Raw genomic sequence first — 23,235 nt, 5'->3', positions numbered from 1 at the left:
TTATTCCAAGCGTGCTGCATTTTTGAGTGCATGACATTTAATTAATTTTACAGTTCATTCTTTTCACCATTCCGTTTTTGACACTGTCACTCTCTGATGTCTCAGCTGGTTGGGAAAAATCTGTATCAGTCATTACCCTTGCTCAAGCCCAGACTGGGTCATCCGGCCACAGCAGGACATGCAGTGGGGGAACAGCAGCAGGCATGGAGCTGAGACAAGATTTCACCGTGCAGACAGTTTCCAGGAAGAGGCTGGGTCCGAAGCTGCATCTCTGTGTCCCAGGAGTACTTTTCAAAGCTTCCCCTGTCTTGGCCTCAAGCTCTAGGAGCTTTGAAAAAATGCTTGCATTTTGGGCCGGGAGGGGTGGTTCACGCCTATAATTCCGCACTTTGGGAGGCTGAGGCAGATAGATCACTTGAGGTCAGGAGTTTGAGACCAGCCTAGCCAACATGGTGAAACCCCATCTCTACTAAAAATACAAAAATCAGCCTGGTGGTGGTGGCTCAGCACCTGTAATCCCAGCTACTCGGGAGGCTGAGGCAGGAGAATCGCTTGAGCCTGGGAGGCAGAGGTTGCAGTGAGCTGAGATCGCACCGCTGGACTCCAGCCTGGGTGACAAACGGATACACTGTCTCAAAATAAATAAATAAATAAATAAATAAATAAGCCTCAAAAATAGGCTTGCATTTTGAATCTATATCTATATCTATCTATATATATTTTTTATATCTGTAAAAGAAAAAATATTCAGGACTCTCTAAATTTATTATGCCATGTGGGGAGTTAAGCCCTGGAGACTGTCACATGGCATGTTTGCAACTTCTGCTTCTTAGGTTATAGTTGAACTCTCTTCCTCATTGCTCTTGTTCTGTAAATGACTGGGAGAGACCAGAGACCAAACCTCCTCCCCTTCCAATCACTAATCTTTGTTGTAGACGAACTGCCTCCTTTATTGTCCTGTGCCTGACTTAGACCGGGGCTCTTCCTGCTTCACTTTCTCTCTCTCTCCTGCTGCCGTGTAAGACATGCCTGCTTCCCCTTCTGCCATGATGGTAAGTTTCCTGAGGCCTTCCCAGCCATGCAAAACTGTGAGCCAATTAAACCTCTTCCATTTATAAATTACACACTCTCGGGTAGTATCTTTATAGCAGTGTGAAAACAGACTAATACACCTCTCTAATTTATCAATTTTGGACAATACCTTCTGACTCCTAAACAGGAAGATGAAGATTTAGCTCAAACATTCTACCTCTTCCCTCTCTGCCCTTTTCTTTCTTTTTATTTTTCATTGCTGCTTTAATGAGATATAATTCACAGGTCATAAAATTCACTCTGTTAAAGTGTACCATTCATTGGTTTTTAGTACACCTATTCACAAAGCTGTGCAACCATCTCTAAATCCACTGTGCACCATTCTCTAAAACCAGAACATTTTTGTCCCTGCAAAAAAGAAACCCCTATCTTCATTAACAAGGACTCTTACTATTCCTTCTTGTCAACCCCTGGCATCCTCACCAATACTTGTTATTTGTCTGTCTGTTCTTCTTCTCCTACTCTTCTTCTCCTTCTTACCCTCCTCCTCCTTCTCCTTCTTTCTTTTTTCTTTTTCTTCTTTTGAGATAGGATCTCACTCTGTTGCCCAGGCTGAAGTGTGGTGGCATGATCACAGCTCACTGTCCTTGACCTCTTGGGCCTCTTCTTCTTTTGAGATAGGGTCTCATTCTGTTGCCCAGGCTGAAGTGCAGTGGCATGATCACAGTTCACTGTCCTCAACCTCTTGGGCCTCTTCTTCTTTTGAGATGGGGTCTCATTCTGTTGCCCAGGCTGAAGTGCAATGGCATGATCATGGCTCACTGCCCTCAACATCTTGGGCCCAAGCAATCCTCTCACCTCAAACTCCCTCCTGAGTAGCTGGGACCACAGATGCACACCACCATGCCTGATTATTTTAAAAAAAATTTGTAGAGATGAGGTTTTGCTATGTTGCCTAGGATTGTCTTAAACTCTTGGGCTCAAGTGATCCTCCTGCCTTGGCCTCCCAGAGTGCTGAGATTACAGGCATGAGTTACCTCACCTGGCTGTCTTTCTTCTTATAGCCATCATGATGGATGTAAAGTGGTGTCTAATTGTGGTTTTGATTTGTATATATCCCTAATTATTTTGAGCTTATTTTTTCACAAGCTTATTGGTCATTTATATATTTTCTTTGGAGAAATGTCTCTACAAACCTTTCAGTCCTTTTTAAATTGGATTGCCTGTTTATTGTTGAGTTGTAAGAATTGTTTACATATTCTGTATACTAGACCCTTAGAGATATATGATTGCATATATTTTCTCTCATTCTATGGGCTATCTTTTTATTTTCTTGAATGGTGTCCTTTACATGACCAAAGTTTAAATTTTTAAGGAAGTTCAATTTATTTTTTCTTTTGTCACTTGCACTTTTCGAGATGTTTCTAAGAAATTATTGCCTAATCCAAGGTCATGAAGATTTTTGACTCCTATGTTTTCTTCTACGATGTGTATAGTCTTTGCTCTTACATTTAGATCTTTGATAGGGATTGTGCTTAATTTGTGGACCAATATGGAGAGTTGGCATCTTAACAGTATTGTCTTCCAATCCGTGAACATAGATTCCATTTATTTAGAATGCTAATTGCTTTCTTTCTTGATTTCTTTTTTTTTTTTCTTTTTTCTCATAGAAGGATTTGCTCTCTCCTCCAGGCTGGAGTGCAGTGGCACAATCATAGCTCACTGCAGTCTCCAATTCCTGTGCTCAAGCAATCCTCCCACCTCAGCCTTCTGAGTAGCTGGGACCACAGGCATGTGCCACCACACTCCACTAATTAAATATATATATATATATTTTTGTAGAGACAGAGTCATGCTGTGTTGCCCAGGCTGGTCTTGAACTCCTGGCCTCAAGCGATCCTTCTATGTCAGCTTCCCAAAGTGTTGGGATTATAGGCATGAGCCACCATGCCCCACTATAATCTTTTTTATTTTTATTATTTATTTATTTATTTTTCTGAGATGGAGGAGTCTTGTTCTGTTGCCCAGGCTGGAGTGTGTGGCGTAATCTCGGCTCACTGCAGCCTCTGCCTCCCGGGTTCCAGCCATTCTCTTGCCTCAGCCTCCCAAGAAGCTGGGATTACAGGCGCCCACCATCCTGCCCAGCTAATTTTTGTATTTTCGGTAGAGACGGGGTTTCATCATGTTGGCCAGGCTGGTCTCAAACTCCTAACCTCACGTGACCCGCCTGCCTCGGCCTCCCAAAGTGCTGAGATTACAGGCATGAGCCACCGTGCCCAGCCTATAATCTTTTTTATATGGATTCAATTTGCTAGTATTTGATTTGCTAGTATTTGCTGGATTCAATTTGCTAGTTTGTAGAGTTTTTTGTGTATCTTCATAAGGTCTATTGGTATGTGATTTTCTAGTGATGCCTTGTGTAGTTTTGGTACTAGGGAATACTGGTCTTACAGAATAGGCTGAGAAGTATTCCCTCCTGCTTTATTTTTTGGGAGAGCTTGTGAAGGATTGTTGTTAATTCTTCTTTAAACATTTGGTAGAATTCACCAGTGAATTCTAGGCCTGGGCTTCTGTGTGTGTGTCTGTGTGTGTGTGTGTGTGTGTGTGTGTGTGTGTGTGTGTAGAGGAAGGTTTTTGATTACTAATTCAATTTGCTTACTTGTTATAGGTATCCCCTTCCCCTTCCACTTTCCCTCCCCTCCCCCTCCCCTCCCCTCCTCCTCCCCCTTCTCCCCCTTCTTTCTTCTTTTTTTGAAGCAGAGTCTTGCTCTGTCACCCAGGCTGGAGTGCCGTGGCGCAGTCTCGGCTTACTGCAACCTCCACCTCCTGGGTTCAAGAGATTTTCTTGGCCTGGCACGGTGGCTCACACCTGTAATCCCAGCACTTTGGGAGGCCGAGGAGGGTCGATCACCTAAGGTAGGGAGTTCGAGACCAGTCTGACCAACATGATGAAACCCCGTCTCTACTAAAAATACAAAAAATTAGCTCGTTGTGGTGGCAGGCGCCTGTAATCCCAGCAACTTGGGAGGCTGGGGCAGGAGAATCGCTTGAACCCAGGAGGCAGAGGTTGCAGTGAGTCAAGATTCTGCCATTGTACTCCAGCCTGGGCAACAAGAAGGAAACTCCATCTCAAAAATAAATACATAAATAGTCCATTTTCAAGATATGATAAATCTGAGTACTGGCAGCCAGCCTGTGGATGTAACAAACCTGATGGCTCATGCACCTAGAAGGTCACAATAAGCAAACAGAATGTAGAGGAGGGGTCAGCCCATAAAAGGGAAGAAAGTTTCATGATTGGGAAATTGAAACTTTAGCAGGGAAGGGGACCTGGGTCTGACCTTAAAGGGGGATAACGAAACTTAGGTGACATCCAGGAAGATTGTAACCCCATAGTACTAGACCAATGAGCAACCTGGGGAGGGACCACGTGCTAGAAGATCAATTACCTGCTGTAGCTGCCCTGGCTGTGCCTGCCTACCAGACACCCCATCTTGCAAGACTGCCGTTAAAAATCTCACTTCCGCCGTTCTTCATGTCTCCGAGTCCATTCTTTGGGTTTGAAGGAGTGAATATGTGTTTCCTCACACATGATGATTAGGTTTTCACTAGCATGTGTGAGAGTGCCTCCCTCAAAATGTGTTACGACATCAGGATGTTACCCATCTGACATGAAATAAAGAAAAATAAAATAAAATAAGAAATCAAAATATAAGCCTATTAAAAGTTAGAAAGGTGATGGATAGAATAATTGAAGTACTGTAATAATATAAATATCAACCATTAAGAGAGGGGGAAAAACTCAAGAAAGGATTCAAGAAGAAATAGAAAATCTGGCTGGGCACGGAGGCTCATGCCTGTAATCCCAGCACTTTGGGAGGCCGAGGTGGGTAGATCACTGGAGGCCTCCCAAAGTGCTGAGATTACAGGCATTAGCCACCATACCCGACCAAAAATGGACCATTTAAAATGTTTTCTCACATCATGCTAATGAACTGCAAAAGGATCTATTTTGATCTCTTGTATATACACTTTCCACAATTTCATTTGATCCTCCACTTTGTCAGACGAGGATATTTACACCCCATTTTCCTCCTCTCCTCATCATAACATCTATCAGTTTCACTTTTTAACTTTTTCACTTGTTAACATTTGCATTCTGTCTTGCCAACAAAACCAAGTCTTGGGTGCGATGTCTGCAGCTTGACTTTAAAAGTCAGAAACTCATGAACGGCTTCCCATTATGATGCCATTCTCAGGAGTGTTTGTTGCCTGGCCTGGGTAGTGAGCTCTACACTATTTTTCCAAACGTGAAAAAAAACCTGTCATATTCCACCAATTGCTTAACATTATGACACATTTCATTTGCTTCATTTGCAGGCCATTATTTCTTGTATATGCTTGTTTTTCCTAGAGTGTCTAATTGCCTTTCTTTTCCTTTTTTTCTTGCATGACTTGTGTTAATCCTTTTCTTAATTATTTTTTAAGCTCTCAATTATTCCATCTATTCTATTAAATCTCCTTTTTTCACCAGAGATCTTTCTCTGAGCATGCTCTGCCTTCCTGATCTAAACTGGATGGATGGTTGCTCACTAGCTTTTTTTTTTTTTTTTTTTTTTGAGACAGAGTCTTGCTCTGTCGCCGAGGCTAGAGTGCAGTGGCCCGATCTCAGCTCACTGCAAGCTCCACCTCCCGGGTTCACGCCATTCTCCTGCCTCAGCTTCCCAAGTAGCTGAGACTACAGGCGCCCGCCACCACACCTGGCTACTTTTTTGTATTTTTAGTAGAGACGGGGTTTCACCGTGTTAGCCAGGATGGTCTTGATCTCCAGACCTCGTGATTCACCCGCCTCAGCCTCCCAAAGTGCTGGGATTACAGGCGTGAGCCACCATGCCTGGCCCTTTTTTTTTTCTTTCTTTCTTGAGACAGGGTCTGCCTCTGTCTCCCAGGCTGGAATGCAATGGTATGGTCACTGCTTACTACAGCCTCGACCTCCTTGGACTCAAGCAATCCTCCTGACTCAGCCTCCTGTGTAACTGGGACTACAGGCTCATACCACTGCATGTGGCTAATTTTTGCATTTTAATTTTTAGTAGAGACAAGGTCTGGCTATGTTGCCCAAGTTGGTCTCAAATTCCTGAGCTCAAGCAATCCTCCCGCCTTAGCTTCCAAAAGTTCTGGGATTATAGGCGTGAGCCACCACACCTGGCCGCCAGCAGCTTTTTGAAAGCAATTTTCCCTGTGTCTTCTCTTATCCCCAGTCCTTACTCTCTCCTGAGGCAGGTCATCTCAGCTCCCCTGAACTCCAGTGTTTCCCTCTTTCCTGGTTAGTCTCTTTCTGAATCATTTCTTCTTCTGATTTTTACTCCTGTCATTATGGAATTTTGCTTTGCCTCAGTTTTCCCATCTCTGAAAGTAGCCTAGATCTTTCCAGAATATAACTTCAGCAGAATTTGGAAGAAGGTGATGGGCTCATATTGAAAATGTGCCTCAGAATGCCCAGAATGTGACATAAAATGAAGGGATTGATTTCCTTGTTAGTTTCTTCTGACTTTTCCCTGGTTTTGATTAATTATCCATCCTGCAGACAAGGTTAATTTTTGAATTTGATATCATTGTATGGGATTCAGTCAGAAAAAAAGATAATCAAGGTTAAATTGCAATACAATTAAGTCATAGTTTTCTTTCCCTAAAGTGGAAACATTAAGGATTTACTTCTTTAACATTAAAATTAATCCAAATATTGATAAGTCTATCAACAAGTTTTCAAGGGAGATAATTTAATGCATAATCCCTGCTGGGTGATTACTAAACATGAGGCTGCATATTCCAGGGCACAGAATTTGTGTTTGAATCAGGTGCTTCATTGGAAATATTTTGGCTTAATTCAACACATTTTTTAAACAGGAAAAACAAATTGGATGTGCAAATCTTCTTTGTAAAAAGAGGGAAAGAATCATTTTATTATGAGCAGTAAATCAAGAAATCAAGTTCTTACATCTATGAGTCCTTAGGGGCAGACTGAAAAATCTCATGATATCTCACTTCATGTCATGAAGCAAATGGTGGTGGGTTAAGTTTTAAATTTGCATGAAACATTCAGGCAGGAAACAAATTAGGGTAAATTGAGGGATGCCAAAATCATACACAAATTAAGATGAGGCCAGGCGCGGTGGCTCACACCTGTAATCCCAGCACTTTGGGAGGCCGAGGCGGGTGGATCACGAGGTCAGGAGTTCGAGACCAGCCTGGACAACATGGTGAAACCGTCTCCACTGAAAATACAAAAAATTAGCTGGGCAAGGTGGTGTGCGCCTGTAATCCCAGCTACTTGGGAGGCTGAGGCAGGAGAATTGCTTGAACCTGGGAGGCGGAGGGTGAGTGAGCCAAGATTGTGCCACTGCACAACAGCAGCCTGGGCAATAAGAGCAAAACCCAGTAACAACCAAAAAAAAAAAAAAAAAAAAGAAAAAAAAAAAAAGAAAAAAGAAAAAAGATGTTTGGCAACTTTAAATTTTTTTTTTTTTTTTTTTTTTTTCCTTTTTGAGACAAAGTCTCACTTTGTTGCCCAGGTTCGATCTTGGCTCACTACAACCTCCGCCTCCCGGGTTCAAGCCATTCTCCTGCCTCAGCCTCCGAGATAGCAGGGGTTACAGCGCAGCCACACTGGCTAAGTTTTGTATTTTTAGCAGAGACGAGGGTTTTACTATGTTGGACAGGATGGTATTAACTCCTGACCTCAGGTGGTCCACCCACCTCCGCCTCCCAAAGTGCTGGGATTACAGGTGTGAGCCACTGCACCCAGCCTCGACTTTTAAGATTTTTAAGAAGTATTTTTGGCTGCATCAACACAAACCTTTGGACGTCTGTGCAAGTAACTACAAGAAAAATTACCAGTTCATCAAATGTTTGACTTGCCTGCCATTCTGTCATGTGGTAAATAAGGAAAAAAACCTCTCTCTTACCACCTTCCCAGATGAAATAGTTCCTAGTTTTAGGCAAGTCGGCTAGGAGCTGTTTGTGAAGCAGAGCTAGGTACACTCAGATGCCATCCCAACGATAATGCCTATCATTTAGAACTTGAAATTGACAGCCGGGCGCAGTGGCTCACGCCTGTAATCCTAGCACTTTGGGAGGACGAGGTGGGTGGATCACCTGAAGTCAGGAGTTTGAGACCAGCCTGACCAATACAGTGAAACCACGTCTCTACTAAATATACAAAAATTAGCCAGACGTGGTGGTGTGGGCCTGTAGTGCCAGCTATTCGGGAGGCTGAGACAGGAGAATTACTTGAACCTGGGAGGTGGAGGTTGCAGTGAGCCGAGATTGCGCCATTGCACTCCAACCTGGGTGACAGAGCGAGACTCCATCTCAAAAAAAAAAAAAAAAAGGAACTTGAAATTGACACATCATGGGCTTCCCCCCTTAATTTATAGTGCAATAAAAGCAGTAATAAATGTAGGTGCACTTCACCCTTGCAAATAGTTACCATTTTTACGATTTTGACAAGTTCACACTCCTGGTTTTACCCTCGCACTATCCCAGGCTCAAGTATTTAATATTTAACAATCTGTATTCTATAAATAATAGATGTGCCTGTCCTCACAGCTGAAGATCAGGAGCAGATTTTATTGTTGACAAGAGTGATAATGTTCTCTCACCTGCTTAACTTTTTATGTTACTGTTAATTTCCCCTTTGTGGCCAAGCATCCAGGGAGGGGTTTGGGTCATTTTGGAGAGAAATGGGTTATAATAAGGCACCTGGAATCAAGCATTTGGAGAAGCGTGGATAACTCTATGTTCATTTCAGCAGTCTGAGGTCACAGACTCATGCAAATGCTGGAGCTGGAAGGAGTCATCCTCCGACTTCCTATGACAGTGAGGGAGCTGCAGGTATCTATCCAACAAACACTGGGCTAATGCCTACTAAGTGCAAAGAAGACCCTGTGGGGCAGTTGTCTGTGAAGGGATTTGGCCAAGGTCAGACGGCTAATTCTTGGTAGAGTGAGTGAAATTCAATTCAGTTCAATAAATGGTTGGAAAACATCAAGAAACAGAGTCCTGACTGGGCACGGTGGCTCACACCTACAATCCCAGCATTTTTGGGCAGCTGAGATAGGAAGGCTGCTTGAGCCCAGGAGTTCAAGACCACCCTGGGCAATATAGATAGACCTCATATCTACACAGATCGTTTTAAAAATTAGCTGAGCGTGTGGCACACACCTGTAATCACAGCTTCTCAGAAGACTGAGGTAGGAGGATTGTTTGAGCTGGGGAGGTCGAGACTGCAGTGAACCAGATCACGCCTCTGTACTCCAGCCTGGGCAACAGAGGAAGAGCCTATCAGGGAAAAAAGAAAAAAAAAAAAAAAAAAAAAAAAAAAAAAGGCCTGGCGCGGTGGCTCAAGCCTGTAATCCCAGCACTTTGGGAGGCTGAGGCGGGCAGATCACGAGGTCAGGAGATCGAGACCATCCTGGCTAACACGGTGAAACCCCGTCTCTACTAAAAAATACAAAAAACTAGCTGGGCGAGGTGGCGGGCACCTGTAGTCCCAGCTACTCGGGAGGCTGAGGCAGGAGAATGGCATAAACCCGGGAGGCGGAGCTTGCAGTGGGCTGAGATTCGGCCACTGCACTCCAGCCTGGGCGACAGAGCGAGACTCCGTCTCAAAAAAAAAAAAAAAAAAAAGAAAAAGAAACAGAGTCCTGGCTCTCAAAAACTTTAGATCATATGAGTTCTCTGCCGAAAATTTCTACAAATGGATTTCTGCTACATTTATAATAAAATCCAAACTCCCCATCAGGGCCAAGTCCCCTTGAGTTCTGACTACTTCTTCTTCTTCTTTTTTTTTTTTTTTTTTTTGAGATGGAGTTTTGCTCTGTTGCCCAGGCTGGAGTGCAGTGGCACGATCTCGGCTCATTGCAACCTCCACCTCCCAGGTCCCAGGTTCAAGCGATTCTCCTGCCTCAGCCTCCTGAGTAGCTGGGACTACAGGCACACGCCACTATGCCTAGCTAATTTTTTCTTTTTCTTTTCTTTTTTTTGTATTTTTTGTAGAAACGGGGTTTCACCACATTGGTCAGGCTGGTCTCGAACTCCTGACCTCATGATCTGCCTGCCTTGGCCTCCCAAAGTGCTAGGATTACAGGCGTGAGTCACTGTGCCTGTCTGAGTTCTGACTTCTTTCATTCCCGTGTGTGGTCCTATCAGTCCCTCAAACTAAGCTGCCTCCTCAGGGCCATTGTGCAGGCTGTTGCCTGTGACCAGTATGCTCTTCCCCACAATATACCCGTAGCTCCAGATAAAACAACATCCCACCCACCATTCTACTCACTCAGCAAGGCATTCCCTATCCCATTTCCTGGCTTTGTTCACTTCAGAGTGTCTATCACATAGGAAACCATTCTACTCATTTGTTTTTTATTTTATTGTCTGTCTGCTCTACCAAAATATAAGCTCTCATAACTGTAGGAACTTGTCTCTGTCCTTCACTTACCCAGTGGCAAGAACAGTGCCTGAGCCTGTATAGAAATGCAGACCTTTGTGAGCGTCAACAAATGACTAAATAGGGGACAACTGGCCTGAGACAGCTGCAATACTGTGGGATGTTTCTGTACCATCTGGCTTTTTTTTGAGACAGGGTCTCACTCTGCCACCCAGGCTGGAGTGCAGTGGTATGATCTTGGCTCACTGCAAACTCCGCTTCCCAGGTTCAAGTGATCCTCCTGCCTCAGCCTCCCCAGTAGCTGGAACTACAGGCATGCACCATCACACCCAGCTAATTTTTGTATTTTTTGTAGAGACGGGTTTTTGCCATGGTTTCCCGGGCTCCCATCCAGCCCTTGAGGTCCATCTTGACCAACTCTCCCAACGTCCTTCCATGGAGGTGGTGTCTCCTCTATCTTCCTCAGCACTTAGCACACACAGTCCTTGGAATACTCATAGTGGAACTGCGTGGTTGTCCTTGGTCTCCCTTGCTGGAGGGTAGCTTGCAGTTCCTTCTCTAAGCCTAGTATCCAGCAAAATCCTTACAGGATTTTGAGAAGTCAGTGAATGAATGAAGATAGCTGAGTAATGGAGATGAGTGTTTGGATATTGGAAAGCATTTCTTCTTACAATTCCTGAGCCTGTCATGGGTGACTCTATGCTCAGGCCAGGCCAGGTGTTATTTATAAGTTGGATCTACCCTTTACTCATAAGGAAGCCTGCATTTCCTCCTTGCTTGCAGAAGCCAGTGTGGAGGCAGTCTAGTTGCATTAGTTTGGCATAGTGGGTTAGTGGGTTAAATAGGCTTTGTAAGTACAAATAGGAAATAACATAGAAAAAAATGAAATACTATGTGTTTTGTAAGTCTCCATTTAAGTCAACAGGGCTTGCTTTCTCAGTTCCTACAACTTCAAACAAGGGTACTGCAATTTAAAATGAAAATAGGGCTGTGCCTAGTGGCTGATGCCTGTAATCCCAGCACTTTGGGAGGCCAAGGCAAGAAGGTTGCTTGAGACCAGATGTTCAAGACCAACCTAGGCAATTTAGCAAAAACCTGTCTCTACAAAAAACAAAAATTTAGCCAGGTATTGTGGCATGTACCTGTAGTCCCAGCTACTCAGGAGGCTGAGGCAGGAGGATTGTTTGAGACTGGGAGGTTGAGGCTGCAGTGAGCCATGTTTGCACCACTGCACTCTAGCCTGGGTTATAGAATGAGACCCTGTCTCAAAAAAAAAAAAAAAAAAAAAAAAACAACAACAGAAGAATAAAGTAAGCCCGGCATTGGTGGCTCACACATGTAATCCCAGCAATTTGGGAGGCTGAGGTGGGCAGGATTGCTTGAGCTCAGGAGTTTGAGACCAGCCTGGGGAACATGGCGAAACCCCATATCTGGGCTGGGCTGAGGTGGGGGGATCACTTGAGCCCGAGATGTCAAGGCTGCAGTGAACTGTGTGCGTGCCACTGCATTCCATCCTAGGTGATAAAGTGAGACCCTGTCTCAAATAAATAAATAAATAAATGAAATGAAAATGACTGGCTAGACACTGCTAGAAAGAGCTAGACACAGCTCTTTGGAGAGCTATTTCAGAACAAATAGCAACTGTTATGCCTCCCAGTTCTGGAGTATCTTACATTTTCAACAGAACTTTTACAAGTTTTCTCTGACCTTCATGACAGCTCGTGATCTGCCACAGTAGGTATTATGTAAAAATTTTTTTTTTTTTTTTTGAGATGGAGTCTGGCTCTGTGGCCCAGGCTGGAGTGCAGTGGCGCCATCTTGGCTCACTGCAAGCTCTGCCTCCGGGGTTCAAGCAATTCCCTGCCTCAGCCCCCTGAGTAGCTGGGATTACAGGCCCCGCCACCACGACTGGCTAATTTTTTTTTTTGTAGTTTTAGTAGAGATGGGGTTTCACCATTTTGGCCAGGCTGGTTTTGAACTCCTGACCTTGTGATCCGCCTGCCTTGGCCTCCCAAAGTGCTGGGATTACAGGCGTGAGCCACAGTGCCCGGCCTTATGTACGTTTTTAAATAAGGAAAACAGAACTCGTAGAAACCACACGACTTGCCCGATGCCACCGTGTACCATTGGCAGAGGCAGGACCAGAGAGAACCTAGGCCCGGCCATTCGTCCAGCGCCTTCCTCAGGATGTTCCCAACTTGGAAAGTAAGGCTGGAAACAAGAACGAAGGAGACCAAGGAGTTTCTGCTGACACCACGATACTGACGGCCAAATGGGAATTTGGAAACAAACTCCAATTCCCTCGCCTATTTCCTTTTCCCTCTTGCATAGTTTACTGCTGACTATGCAATGGTTGGAAGAATTAGGCTCGATACTGGCTTCAGCCCGTCATCATCCTCAGGGCTCTGAGGATCCCAGATCTTGTTAAAGAATCCTCTGTGGCGTTTAATTGTGTCTTTGGGGAGGCTTGGATGAGGGGAGGCAAGCGAGGTGCCTCCAGTGCAGACTGTAAGGGGGCGCTCACTCTCTGGCTGCGCACGCGCAGGGTGGCCACCCTCGAGTGGAAACCTCTGGAGACGCTGTGCCTGGCTTCCTGGCTTGCCTCCCCCAGTCCTGGCTCTGGCCTTGGGTGCCCACCAAGCCTGCTGCTGGGGACATGCTAGGCGCAGGGAGAGTGGTGTAGAGCTGAGCATTTCCACCTTGGGCTTGCCATCATTGCGCTCCGTGTGGGCACAGTCTCGTTTATTATTTTTTTCCTTTTTTTGAGACTCGCTCTGTCGCCCAGGCTGGAGTGCAGTGGTGCGAACTCCGCTCACTGCAAGCTCCGCCTGCGGGGTTCACGCCATTCTCCTGCCTCAGCCTCCCGAATACCTGGTACTACAGGCGCACGCCGCCACTTCTGGCTAATTTTTTGTAGTTTTAGTAGAGACGGGGTTTCACCGTGTTGCCCAGGCTGGTAGCGGACTCCCGAGCTCAGGCAATACGCCCGCTTCGGCCTCCCAAAGTGCTGGGATTCCAGGCGTGAACCACCGTGCCCGGCCCACAGTCTCTTTTTTCTTTACGTTCAAGCCTGCCCTCCCCGCCCTGTGTCCAGCAGCAGACTGGGTTTATCCCCAAAAGACACAGGTTCCCACAGAGGAATTCTCTTCCCCTCCCAGAGCCTGTCATTGCAACTCAGGGGCATTTTCACCCAGAGAAGGTGGCCTCAGGGGAGTGATACAGAAAATGAGGGAGTTCTCTCCCTGTCCTTGCCATAGCCTCTGCATGTTCACTGGGGCAAGCGGCTTCTCTTTCCTATCCAGGGTTTCTGGCATTGGAAAGTGGAAAGCAATCAGGTGATGTGTCTCATCAGGCCTGTAAGCAAATATTATCTGCTGCCAGGCACGGTGGCTCACACCTATCTCAGCACTTTGGGAGGCTAATGCAGGAGGATTGCTTGTGGTCAGGAGTTCCAGACCAGTCTGGACAATACAGGGAGACCTGGAGTCTCTAGAAATAATTTAAAAATTAGCTGGGCATGGTGGTGCGTGCCTGTGTCTCAGCTATTTGGGAGGCTCAGGTGGGAGGATCACCTGAGCCCAGGAGATCGAGGCTACAGTGAGCTGTGATTGTTCCATTGCATTCCAGCCTGGACTACAGAGTGAGACCTTGTATCTAAAACATAAATAAATGAAATATGATATACTAAGTCAATGCTAACTCAGTACCCACTGCTCGTAGGAAATTCCTGGCCATTGCCATTTTCCTTCAAATTGCAAGAACAGGCTGGGCACGGTGGCTCATGCCTGTAATCCCAGCACTTTGGGAGGCTGAGGCAGGTGGATCACCTGAGGTCAGGAGTTCGAGACCAGCCTGGCCAACATGGTGAAACACTGTCTCTACTGAAAACACAAAAATTAGCCAGGCGTGGTGGCGGGCACCCGTAATCCCAGCTACTTGGGAGGTTGAAGCAGGAGTATTGCTTGAACCTGGGAGGCGGAGGTTGCAGTGAGCTGACATGGCTCCACTGCACTCCAGCCTGGGCGACAGAGCAAGACTCCATCTCAAAAATAAATAAAATAAAATAAAATAAAATAAATCGCAAGAACATATCAATGAATGGCAAGACAACCATGTTAGATGGATGGGCCACCAGACTGTGGGAGTGTAAGAAGGGGGCTCCTCCACGTGGTTCTGAACACACATTTGGTAAACTTGGCAATGTCTCACCCAGCATATAGCTGGATTGCTGTACAGACTCAAACTATTATTACAAAAAAGGGAAAAAGACTGGACACAGTGGCTCAAGCCTATAATACCAACGCTTTGGGAGGCTGAGGCAGCAGGATTGCTTGAGCCCAGGAGTTTGGGACCGGCCTGAGCAACATGGCAAAACTCTGTTGCTAGAAAAAATACAAAAATGAGGCCAGTCACGCTGGCTCACGCCTGTAATCCCAGCACTTTGGGAAGCCAAGGCAGCCAGATCACTTGAGGTCAGGAGTTGGAAACCAGCCTGGCCAACACAGTGAAACTCCATCTCTATCAAAAAATTAAAAAATTAGCCAGGTGTGGTGATGCGTGCCTGTAGTCCCAGCTACTCAGGAGGCTGAGGTGGGAGAATTGCTTGAACCCGGGAGGCGGAGGTTGCAGTGAGCTGAGATTGCCCCACTGAACTCTAGTCTGGGCAACAGAGTGAGACCTTGTATCAAAAAAAGAAAAGAAAAGAAATACAAAAATTAGCTGAGCATGATGGTGCATGCCTGTAGTCCTAGCTACTCAGGAGGCTGAGATGGGAGGAACACTTGTGCCCAGGAGGTCGAGGCTGCAGTGAGCCATGATGGTGCCACTGCACTCCAGCCTGGGCAACAGAGCGAGACTGTCTCAAGAAAAGGAAAAGGGGGCCAGGTGTGGTGACTCAGGCCTATAATCCCATCACTTTGGGAGGCCGAGGTGGGCGGATCACCGGAGGCTGGAGTTCGAGACCAGCCTGACCAACATGGAGAAACCCTGTCTCTACTAAAAATACAAAATTAGCTGGGTGTGGTGGTGCATACCTGTAATCCCAGCTACTTGGAAGGCTGAGGCAGGAGAATCGCTTGAACCTGGGAGGTTAAAAAAAAAAAAAAAAAGAAAGAAAGAAAGAAGGAAAAGGAAGAGGACCAAGTTTTTATGCATTTGAAGCTTTAAGGTAGGCTACCTTTTAGACGGGTTTTCCCTACCCCATAGTTAGAAAGAATCATCACCGATACATTAAAAGATGCCAAAAGGACAGTTGGTTTGATGTCAGTCATGCAAACATTGGAAAAGCAAGCCTCGTGTTTGACGAGTGTTTAAAAAACAACAACACTTGGCATCTTTGCCACTATTTTCCTCTGCAGAGAAACTTTGTACAAGAGGAGAAAGGTTTCAATATTGATGTTGTAACCATTAGAAATTGTGTAAATCATCTGGTTGTGTTATGCTTGCCAGGGCAACTGCACATGTGTGCATGGAACTGGTGGAATGCCTGTGATGAAACGCTTGGATGTGATCCTCGCTGTTTATGTGTGTGCATAATAAATAAACATAGACAGTTTTTTTTTCTTTTTGTAGAGATGGGGTTTCGCTCTATTACCCAGGCTGGTCTTAAGCTCCTAGGCTCAAATGATCTTTCACCTCAGCCTCCCAAAGTCCTGGGATTACAGGTATGAGCCACCGTGCCCACCTTATAGCCAATTTTTTTTTTTTTTTGAGACAGAGTCTCGCTCTGTTGCCCAGGCTAGAGTGCAGTGGTGCGATCTTGGCTCGCTGCAACCTCCACTTCCTGGGTTCAAGCAATTCTCCCTGCCTCAGTCTTCCCAGTAGCTGGGACTACAGGCGCCTGCCACCACGCCAGGCTAATTTTTGTATTTTTAATAGAGACAGGGTTTTACCACATTGGCCAGGCTGGTCTTGAACTCCTGATCTCAGGTGATCCACCCACGTCGGTCTCCCAAAGTGCTGGGATGACAGGTGTGAGCTACCGCATCCGGCCAGGAGTTGCATTTTTAACAAGTTCCCAGATAATGCCGATACAGCTAATCCAGGGACCTCCACTTGAGAACCACTGACCTAGAGACGTATCCCACCAGAAAGGGGTGTACATTACTCACTTAGGGACACCCCCACTCCTGACACATCTGATTTCTCAATGTTCTGGAGGTTGACAGGTATTTATGAAACTGTCCACACTTAGCAACAACAAAAACCTTGAAATCACCCGTTCACTCTCTCCTTCTGGCACTTAAGCCACATTGCCATTGATCCTGAAAGTGTCAGGGTGTGTTTCGGCTGCCTTCTGGCTCGCTAACAGAAGTCACTGGCTACCAAATTATCAACTAGGTCTATTCTTGATCTTCCAATGGCGGAGAAAATGGAAAGTACGCTCTTGATTAGCAGCCTTCTGACACGCTGAAGCAGCTCCAAGTTCACGTTTCCTCGTGAGTGAAGAGGGAAGAACCATGCTAGTTAGGGGTCAGGTCACCAGGGAGAGAGCTGGCCCAAGGGACCACATGATGCCTGCCTTCAACGGCAAGTTTAATCTTCCCCCACAAACATGCTTCCTGTTCTCGCAATCATTTTTTCTTTTTTTAAATAGAGATGGGGCTTCTCAGTGTGTTGCCTAGGTTGGTCTCGAACTCCTGGGCTCAAGCAATCTTCCCACCTCAGCCTTAAGTGTTAAGTCAGAACACTTAATTGCATTATAATCAGAGGCAAAAACTTTCATTCCAAAACATAAAGCAAATACCCAATTAAAACCTTCTTCCTATCAACCTGTAAACAGAACGAAATGCCTGCCATCTTTTAAAACAAACAAACAAAAACCCTTGATTCTCTCCCCTCCAACTCTATCTTTCTCATCCCACCTTGCATTGCCCCCCACCTTGGGGGCTTCACTTTCTTACTCTTCGGTCATTCCTTGATTTCCTGCAGCTAGGCTTCTGTCCTTTTTACTTTTTACTTTTTTTTTTTTTTTTTTTTTCTTTTTTTTTTTTTTGAGACGGAGTCTTGCTCTGCCGCCCAGGCTGGAGTGCAGTGGCCGGATCTCAGCTCACTGCAAGCTCCGCCTCCCGGGTTCACGCCATTCTCCTGCCTCAGCCTCCGGAGTAGCTGGGACTACAGGCGCCCGCCACCGCGCCCGGCTAGTTTTTTGTATTTTTTTAGTAGAGACGGGGTTTCACCGTGTTAGCCAGGATGGTCTCGATCTCCTGACCTCGTGATCCGCCCATCTCGGCCTCCCACAGTGCTGGGATTACAGGCTTGAGCCACCGCGCCCGGCCTTTTTTTTTTTTTTTTTTTTTTTTTTTTTTTTTATTAGACAGGGTCTCACTCTGTTGTCCAGGCTGAGTGCAGTGGCACAATCACAGCTCACTGCAGCCTCAACCTCCCAGGCTCAAGCGATCCTCCCACCCCAGCCGCCCGAGTAGCTTGGACTACAGGCACATGCCACCATGCCCAGCTAAGTTTTTCTTTTTTGTAGAGATGAGAGCTCTACAAATGTTGCCCAGGCTGGTCTCGAACTCCTGCACACAAGTGGTCCTTCCTTCTTGGTCTCCCAAAGTGCTGGGATTACAGGCGTGAGCTATCACGCCTGGCCTTCTGTACTTTTTTCTCCACAGCAACTGCGCTCATCAAAATTCCCAGGAACACCCAGGTTGGATACACATGTGTCCTCTAACTTGATTTTTAAACATACTGTGGTAATATACTTAACATAAAATTTATCACTTAAACCACCTTTAAGTGTACAGCGTGGTGACATTAGCACATTCACATTGATGTGCAACCATTGCCACCATCCTTCTCTAGAACTTTTTCATCTTCCCAGATGGAAATCCACATCTTTCAAATAATAGCTCCCCATTCTTCCCTCCCCCCAGGACTTGGCAACCACCATTCTATTCTCTGCTTCTGTGAATTCTACCACTCTTCAGGTACTTCATGTAAGTGGAATCATACAATATTTATCCTTATCCTTTTTTTTTTTTTTTTTGAGTCGGAGTTTTGCCCTTGTTGCCCAAGCTGGAGTGCAATGGCGCCATCTTGGCTCACTGCAACTTCTGCCTCTCAGGTTCAAGCGATTCTCTTCCCTCAGCCTCCCAAGTAGGTGTGATTACAAGCATGCACCACCATGCCCGCCTAATTTCTTATTTTTAGTAGAGATGGGGTTTCACAGTATTGGCCAGGATGGTCTCGAACTCTGGACCTCAGATGATCCACCCACCTCGGCCTCCCAAAGTGTTGGGATTACAGGTGTGAGCCACGGTGCTCAGCAGTATTTATCCTTACGTATCTAGCTTATTTCACTTAATGTCCTCAAGATTCACCCATGTGGTAGCATATGTCAGAATTTCGTTCCTTTTTACATCTGAATAATACTACATTCTGTGGAGAGGCTGCATTTTATTTACCATTCATCCTTTGGTGGACAAGAGTTGCTTCCACCTTTTGGTTACTGGGAATAATGCTGCCATGAACATGAGTATACAAACATCTGTTTGAGTTCCTGCTTCTAGTTTTTTAGGGTGTATACCCAGAAGTGGCATTGCTGGATTATATGGTAATTCTACTTTTATTTCCTTGAAGAACCACCATACTGTTTTTCTCAGCAGTGGTACCATTTTACATCCCCACCAGTGATGCACGAAGCTTCCAATTTCTCCACATCCTTGCCAAGACTTGCTAGTCTCTCTTTTTTTTTTTTTTTTTTTTGAGACGGAGTCTCGCTCTGTCACCCAGTCGATCTTGGCTCACTGCAACCTTCGCCTCCTGGGTTCAAGCAATCCTCCCACCTCAGCTTCCCGAGTAGCTGGGATTACAGGCACGTGCCACCATGCCCAGCTAATTGTTTTGTATTTTTAGTAGAGATGGGGTTTCACCATGTTGGTCAGGCTGGTCTCAAACTTCTGATCTCAAGTGATCCACCTGCCTCGGCCTCCCAAAGTGCTGGGATTATAGGTGTAAGCTACTGTACCCAGCTGTTTTTTTCTTTTTTGATTAATAATCATCCGAGTGGGAATGAAGGTGGCTCTAACTGGAATTTTCTGTGGCCTTTAACTCTATGGCGACTTCCTTCTGAAAACTCCTATTCACTTCCTTTCTCCACATTCCCTGGTTTTCTTTTCTGTTTTTTTTTTTTTTTTTTTAAGACGGAGTCTCGCTCTGTTGCCCAGGCTGGAGTGCTGTGGCCGGATCTCAGCTCACTGCAAGCTCCGCCTCCCGGGTTTATGCCATTCTCCTGCCTCAGCCTCCCGAGTAGCAGGGACTACAGGCACCCGCCACCTCGCCTGGCTAGTTTTTTTTTGTATTTTTTAGTAGAGACGGGGTTTCACCATATTAGCCAGGATGGTCTCGATCTCCTGACCTTGTGATCCGCCCGTCTCGGCCTCCCAAAGTGCTGGGATTACAGGCTTGAGCCACTGCGCCTGGCCCTTTTGTTTTTTTTTTTCTTCTCCGTCTCCAACCACCTCATTGACATCAGCATCACCCAGGGCTGCATCTGAGGCCCCTAGCTGCGTAATCTCATACACTATAGAGCCACCTACTTTGTTACTAAAACTTCATTGATATTCTCACTTCACCCCACTTGAATGGTGGAGATGCTGAAATCTGTAACCCCCATCCAGACCCATACGTCCAACCATCCACTAAACACAGAAATTAAAAAATATTTGGAAAGCTAATATTTGTGTCAGGGACTGGGGTGAGTGGTTTACAAGCACTTTGTCATTTACACTTTGTTTTTAATCATTGAACGCTCTCACCAACCCTATGAGGTAGGTTCTAGTATTAACCCCATATAGTCATTGAGGAAACTGAGGCTTCAGGAAACACCTTGTTGATATGGTTTGGATTTGTGTCCTCATCCAAATCTCACGTTGAATTGTGATCCCCAGTGTTGGAAGAGGGGCCTGGTGGGAGGTGATTGGATCAAGGGGGTGGTTTCCCTCTTGCTGTTCTCGTGATAGTGAGTGAGTTCTCGTGAGATCTGGTTGTTCAAATGTATGTAGCACCTTCCTCTTCCCTCGCTTTTCTTCCCGCTCCAGCCATGTGGGACGTGTCTGCTTCCTCTTCACCTTCCGCCATGATTGTAAGTTTCCTGAGGCCTCTCCAGCTACGCTTCCTGTACAGCCTAGGAACCGTAAGCCAATTTAACCTCTTTTCTTTATAAATGACCTAGTCTCAGGTAGTTCTTTATAGCAGTGCGAGAATGGATGAATATGCTTGCTCAGGATCATACAAGTGGTAAGTTTGGAACCAGACTCAAACCAAGCCCACCCTACTCCAAAGCTCATGTGTTTTGCCACACCCCACCCCTAACCCCTTTATAACCATCTACTGACTATTCCAGACTTTGCATTTCTCATTCTAAGTTGTAGTTATGTGTTTTCTTCCCTATCTCTACCACTGGAATAGAATGTTTGAGGACAGGGGCAATCCTTTTTATTTTTATTTACTTTTATATTAACAGGTCTAAGCATAGTGCTTGGTGTCAGATAATATATCTAACTAGTGTTTGTTTAATATATGAATGAATGAGTGAACTGCATGCATTTCATCCTATTATTCATGATCCCGTTATACCATCGTCAATGTTAGACATGCATGTCACATAAGCTTCTATTAAAGAAATTAATATGATTCATCATTTTGTCTTAGAGATAGACTTTTATGATGAAATGTTATTTATGGGGAGAATCTCACAGGATGAGAACTGGTGCGTTTTTCCTCTCTGGACATGGGTAGAAATGATAGAGAAATGATTCTCAGATGCTAAGGAGAGTAGAAATTTAAACTCTTGATTTCACTATTACTCAATTACTATGCACTATTACTCAAAATATTTAATAATTATTGTCCAATATTTTGTGTTTTTCTTCAGCAGATAACTATCATTTAAATGGTTTTTTTTTTCTTTTTTTTGAGACAGAGTGTCACTCTGTTGTCCAGGCTGGAGTGCCGTGGCATGATCTTGGCTCACTGCAACCTCCGCCTCTGGGTTCAAGTGATTCTCATGCCTCAGCCTCCTGAGTAGCTGGGATTACAGGTGCGCAACACCACACCTGGCTAATTTTTGTATTTTTAGTAGAGATGAGGTTTTGCCATGTTGTCCATCCTGGTCTCGAACTCTTGAGCTCAGGCAATCTGCCCACATTGGCCTCCCAAAGTGCTAGAATTTCAGGCATGAGCCACCGCGTCCAGCCTGAATAATAACGATTTTTTTTTTGAGATGGAGTCCTGCTCTGTCGCCCAGCCTGGAGTGCAATGGTGTGATCTCAGCTCATTGCAACCTCCAGTTCCTGGGTTCAAGCACTTCTCTTGCCTCAGCCTCCTGAGTAGCTGGGATTGTAGGCGACCGCCACCACTCCTGGCTAATTGTTTTGTATTTTTAGTGGAGAAGGGGTTTCACTATGTTGGCCAGGCTGGTCTCGAACTCAGGTGATCTGCCTGCCTTGGCCTCCCAAAGTGCTGAGATTACAGATGTGAGCCTCTGCACCCAGCCAATGATAACTAATTTTAAAAGCAGAACTACTGCTTTTAAAAATGATAGATTTAACAAATATGCAGTGCATGCATGTTAAAATAAATAGTACAGAAGGGTTGGTGGTGAGATGCCTCCTTCCCATCCCGGTGTCTTGTCTCCTTGTCCCCCAGGTCTTTAATTCAGACACAACTCCTTTAATGTGCATTTCATACTATTATTCGTACTATATATTTATACTATTTCTTTAACAGTTTCTTTTCTGTTTTTTTGAGAAAGGGCCTTGCTCTGTCGCCTATGTTAGAGGGCAGTGGCATGATCATGGCTCTCTGTAGCCTCAAACTCCTGGGCTGAAGGGATCCTCCTGTCTCAGCCTCCTGAGTAGTTAGGATTACAGGTGCAAACCATCACACCTGGCTAATAATTATTTTCTTTTGGAGAGATGGGGTCTCGTTATGGTGTCCAGGCTGGTCTCAAACTCCTGGACACCTGGACAATCCTCCTGCCTTGGCCTCCCGAAGTGCTAGAACTACTTGTGTGAGCTATAGCACTCCGCCTATGGTTTCTTATGTATCAGCCCGAGGTATGCTCTGCACTCACAAGCATTTAAAAATATCTCCCCTCCCCTGCTTTTTTCTAAAACAAATGATAACACTTGGTTTTGTGCTTGGATTTTTTTTTTTTTCACTTTGTGCTAGATCCTGGCAATTGTTCCATGAGCACATGGAGGGGAGCCTCAGGCATCTTCATAGATAACCAGCACTGCTCAAACTTTCCTATCAAAGCAACTGGAATGGGAGAAGCACACAGATTGCAGCAAGGACACCATTTATTTGAAATCTTCAATTTTATTTGCATTTCATGCCAACTTTCCATTCCGCTTCCTAATGCGTGTGTGCTTATTTTAATATAAAAATCATAGTTTAAAACAGATGCTCTAGGCAGGTGCACCTTGTTTATCCTGAGGCTTACACCCCTCTGCACCCTGGTTTAAGAAGGACAGACATGTGAACTGATGAGATTATTCCAGTGATACTGTGAGGAAGGCAGGATAGGAATCATCAACCCCTTCTAAAGATGAAGAGCCTGGAGATCATCGACGCTGAGTGCCCTGCCCCAGGTGCCACAGCTCGTGAAGATGCAGCCAGGAGGACACCCAGCACTGCTGCTCTGTCCTGATAACTGGTCACACTGCCTCTCAGAATGCAGACTCATAAATGCCGTGCCCATGCATGCAAACTAAAGAAGACAGAAACGCAGGAGCTTGAAGGACCAACTG

The 23,235-nt window shown here is 45.4% G+C and overlaps 1 long non-coding RNA gene and 1 other non-coding gene across 3 annotated transcripts; both read left to right on the top strand.

Moving 5' to 3' along the window:
- Window positions 1–965: 965 nt before the first annotated feature.
- Window positions 966–22,784, top strand: LOC114678351 (uncharacterized). Of its 2 annotated transcripts, XR_013409110.1 has the most exons (4): window positions 976–1,052; window positions 18,355–18,417; window positions 20,521–20,615; window positions 22,655–22,784. It is a non-coding gene; the product is annotated as an uncharacterized LOC114678351 (long non-coding RNA). The 2 variants fall into 2 exon arrangements; XR_003729710.2 differs by lacking the exon at window positions 18,355–18,417 and having other exon boundaries at window positions 966–1,052.
- LOC114675464 (small nucleolar RNA U13) lies at window positions 4,605–4,704 on the top strand. Its single transcript, XR_003726470.1, has one exon. It is a non-coding gene; the product is annotated as a small nucleolar RNA U13 (small nucleolar RNA).
- Window positions 22,785–23,235: the final 451 nt, after the last annotated feature.

The sequence above is a fragment of the Macaca mulatta genome, chromosome 1 (assembly GCF_049350105.2).
Source record: "Macaca mulatta isolate MMU2019108-1 chromosome 1, T2T-MMU8v2.0, whole genome shotgun sequence".
NCBI classification, from domain to species: Eukaryota; Metazoa; Chordata; class Mammalia; order Primates; family Cercopithecidae; genus Macaca; species Macaca mulatta.
This window is presented reverse-complemented; position numbering and strand designations above follow the sequence as displayed.